Here is a 5000-nt window from a genome sequence, read left to right on the forward strand (position 1 = left end):
ACTTATCAATGACATCCATCTGGTTGCGGGTAATGCGTGCATTTTGGGTGGAAAAGGGGTAGGATTAGATATTTCTTCATCCCTCAGTTTTACTTATCCGGATTTATGGCACAATTTCGCAACACCACTTACCACCACCATTTCACCATTTATTTAAATTACTACAACACTTGTACTTGCAACTTTCAACCGTTGGCCCCAAGCCGTTTTCCCGAGAAAACCATTCATCTTCCCACCCTTCTCTTATAGCATTAATTACTAGGTATTCACATCTGCACATTCTCTAATACCGCCTATGCTCAAGGCTGAACTTTAATCCCGCAGCCACTTGCCATTTGGGAACTGCCCTAGCCCCAGCAACCAGGAATCAAACAAATACAAGAATAATACAGCATCTGCCTGAAGGATCTCACAAGATGTATTTAACCTCTGATTAGTTTTAGGTTCATTCAGCAATGTTATACGTATTGCCACACTCAGCAAAATTACCACAACATTTTACGTATACATTATGCGTCAACATAAGAAGACATTGTTATCATCATGTTTATTTAAAAAAACGTCAAAAAAAGAAATGAGGTTTATTCAAACAACAACAACAGCAAAGGAAATAAAAAAAAATCTACTCATCAATTCAAGGATTGCCACGTATGCAGGGGGTAAGGAGGAACACTTTTGATAACTACCTATTCCGGCACCATATGTACGTGTGCCTGATGATGTTCTTACACTGCGCCATTAATAGTGCTTTGTATCATAACTGTGTTAGATTTAACCATCTTTACTCGGTACAGACCCAAATATGCTAGCTCTAGTTTGTGTTTCCTAGGTTGTAATTGTTTCAAATACACACGATCGACCACAAATACTTTTACAGGTGCAGTTTTCAACTGACCATCATACTTTGAGCTGTGTTTTTCCTTAGCTCTTTTCAAAAACATTTCAGTGGTGTTCATTACTCTCCTCAATAGATTTAATAAAAATATACGGTATTGCTCATATGAAGAATTTGGCAATTGTTGCGAATTAATGAGTATCGTATTTGGTAACACAGGATCCTGTCCATACACTAAAAAGAAAGGCGTGTCCCTAAGCTAGGCATTATATGCAATGTTCAAAGCTAGGTCAGCTGTAGGAAGCATGGTGTGCCAATGAAGGGGGTTATCAGCCACTAAATAACGTAAAATCCGCACTACTTACCTATTATACATTTCTACTAAGCCTATTGCTGAAGGCCTATATACGGTCACTGAAAAGTGTTCGATTTTCATCAAGTCCGTGAACGATTTCACCACCTTATTTATAAAATCAAGACCATTATCACTCATCAAAATTTTCGGGCAAACAAACCCAGTAATGAAAGAGCACAGTGCCTGGGCTCATGAATTTGCCTATTTATCCAACATTGCGTAAGTATAAGTTCATCCACAAATACACGTATATACTTATGTTGTTTTAAACCAGTAGAAAATCGTCCTACTGAATCCATATGCACTTTCTGGCTTCCGGTAAAGTGTTTTTATGATCTTTGAAACAGTTACATGTATGACAATCTTTTATATAATTCTCTATTGATTTTTTCATTCCTAACCGAAAGAAGGATTCACATGCTCTCCTTAGTGTTCTATCAATCCCTAAATGCCCTGCATACGGACTTGCATGTACAATGTGGATGGCTCTTTTAATTAAAAAGGGAACAAGAACTACTCGTGCACAAAATTCCCCTCCCCTCTTCTCGTAAGCACATTATAAAATATAATTTTCTATAAAAAAATTTTCACGGGGCACATTCAGAAATGACGGATAACTCTCCGATTCCCCTTTAATCACTGCTCACACTCTTTTGATCCATTCCTCTTTTTTTCTGTCACTCTCGGACTTCTTTTATGTCCTAACCTCCCAAGTCAATCAAATTTCATCATCAGGGCATTCATTCTGGAAACCCCTGGTCATGTCCTCGGCCACCTACATTTGTTCCACTTCAATGCTCATATCTCTCTCTCTCTCTCTCCCTAATATCTGCTACTCTCTCCCTCTCTCTCTCTCAGCAACCATATTCCGTTTGTTTTTGGGAGAATTCACACCCCCTTATCTATTTTCTCTATTTTGATGGGAGTCTTCAATATTTTGGTTATGTTGTTCGTTGCTCTTTTGTGCCCTAGTTGTTACTCCTATTACTGCATCTCTAGGGAGAGCTTCAGCTACTTTGTTAGCTTTACCTTCTATGCGGTAAAAGCCCTTTATATTAAACTCTAAAAATCTCTCAATCCATCTCGCTAGAGGAGAGGTGAAATAATTTTTATGATACAAATCATATAAAGGGTGATGATCACTTTGCAACTCATTCGACTGACCTAATAAAAAGAACCGATGCCTCTCTAAAACCCAAAGAATAGTCAAAGCCTCTCGATCAAATGTACTATAATTCTTTTTTGCCCTTTTAATGCCCGGCAAGCAAAACTAATGGATCGCACTCTGCCTTTCTCATCCCATTGAGAAACTATGCCACCAATAGCTATGCTACTCGCATTTGTCATCACTAAAAACGGGCAATCAAACCTAGGATATGCGAGTATTTCATTGCTAGTTAAGGTAGCTTTCAAATAGTTAAAGGCCTTTTCTTCTTCCCTTCCCGAATTATTACTTTTTGTTTCTTTAAAGCATCTAAGGGTCTCGCTATATCTCCAAAACCTCTTATGAATTTATGGTAATACCCAGCAAGCCCTAGGAATCCAGCTACTTCCTTAGAGTTACGTGGCCTGGGGAATTCTCTAATAGCCGCTACTTTACTGGGGCAGGGTTGGATACCTTCTGGGGTTATTATGTGACCTAAGAATTCGGCCTGTTTAGAGAAAAATTTGCACTTTGACAAATTTATTTTCATACCATTACGTTGCAATGCTTCTAAAACTTTACGAATATTATTATTATTATGTTCTTCGGCCATTTACCCTATAATAATGATATCGTCTAAATAAACAAGAATATTGTGACCAATTATGGGAGACAAAACCGCCATCATTACTCTAGAGAAATGACTTGGACCATTTTAACACCGAAATGAAGAAAATTGAAGTGAAATAGTTGATCGTCAGCTATAAATGCCGTTTTACATTTACTGTCTCCCTGAATTGGTATATGATAGTATCCAGATTTTCAATAATCAATTGTAAAATAAGTACTATCCCGTACTTTCACAAGCAATTCTTCGATCGACGGCAATGGAAATGCATTATCCTTAGTGCTGCATTCAATTCCTATAGTCAACACACAAACTTACTGAGCCATCGTTTTTCCTAACAGCTACAATTGGAGAAGCCCAGGGGGATTCGTTCTTCTGGATTATCCCTTGTTCTCTTAATTTATTATTTTCCCTTTCTATCTCTCCCTGGAAATGAATGTGTACCTTATAAGGCCTTGATCTGACCGGTTCCGCCTGCCCAGTCTCAATGCTAAAAGGAAATCGATCAATCCTCTCGAGTGGCTCATCTCCAATTGCAATTACATAGGAATAGTTATTGACAATGTCACTAACTACAGGTTGATATTCTGACGGACATAGTTTTCTTGCTTGCATAATCAAATTCTAAGTGCGTTCGTCTGTGCGGGCTGGAGTTGTGGCTCCCAACATCCCATTATAAGCCATTTTACATATCTCTTCACCCACAGAATCACTTCCTAAAAAAACTCTTTTACTTGACAAATTAACTATCGTTATATCAGCTAAGTTCTCTTTTAAATGCTCGTAAGAGTCTGGGGAGACAACACTTCTCCTTTCTCAGGTACAGATGTTATTTTACTTACATGTCTCTCCAAGCTCACACACGCACTTACCCCCTCATGAATTTCTATTGGCAAAATGTACCCTCCTGCTTTTATTGTTATTGTATCTTTTCCCCAAAAAATACATATATGATTATTAGAGATAAAATCGATTCCTAAAATAGCCTCGAGTCCTGGAATTCCCAAGATGCGAAAGATAAAAAAATCATGTGTAAACTTCAGAGACCCCACCTTAAAGTTGACGATTTTCATATGGTCTATATGTAGTTTATTTCCTCCTGGTGTGTGAAGAAGTATGGATGCCACTGACTTTAGTGGGTTTGAGGAGAATCTTTTTTCAATCAGTGAAACGCTGGCTTCTGTGTCGATCAGCGCTCGAATGGATTTATCTAGCAGGTCAATCCAAACTGCTAATATTCTTAGCTGGCAGTTACAATATATGGGGCAAGGGCCAATGACCTCACCTGCAATGCCGCTGCTCCCTAGTGCAGCAGGGGTGAGGTCGGGGGTACTGATGGAGGTACCAGGGCCTCCTCTGTCACGTCTGACATCACCGCTTCTTCGGCTACTGCTTGCGATATCATTTGGGGGGGGGGGTCGGCATCGAACTCCCTCGTCTCTCCCTTCCTCTGTTTCCTTTTCCTCGGATGTTGGGCGGGGTGAAGTGTGCGTGTGCCACAGCCCGCCCCCCTTCGACTTTTTTTTTGCTGAGCACTCTCGAGATAGATGACCATAGGACGGACAAGTGTAACAGAGGGGGATCCTTGGGTGGGTCACTCCGCTCGTCGGTGCTCCTCTTCCCCACACTGCCAGCATCTAAAGACTTTGCTAACTCTGCGCTCTCCTCTAGCCCCCTTCGTGGGTCGACCGCCTCTCGTGACTGCCAACTTCTCGGAATCGAGCCCATTGTTTCCAGTCATTTATTGTTCTGTCAAACTGTCTAAAACAGTGTTTCTCAACGTGGGCCATATGGCCCCCTTGGGGGCCATGAGAATTCTTTAGGGGCCACAAGGCAAAATTGGAAAAATGGGGGGCCATGGGGGGGCCACAGAAAATTTAGGACCCACAAAATATATAAGTGTGTAATATTTTGAAATAAATCATTATTATGGTTCGAATATTCTGTTTATCATGCTTGACTTTAGTTTAAACATCATTCGATTCAACATACAGTACCAGGTAATTTTTGCAGACAGTGAAATATGTGCCTGCTATGT

The sequence above is a fragment of the Palaemon carinicauda genome, chromosome 4, assembly GCF_036898095.1.
Source record: "Palaemon carinicauda isolate YSFRI2023 chromosome 4, ASM3689809v2, whole genome shotgun sequence".
Taxonomy (NCBI): Eukaryota; Metazoa; Arthropoda; class Malacostraca; order Decapoda; family Palaemonidae; genus Palaemon; species Palaemon carinicauda.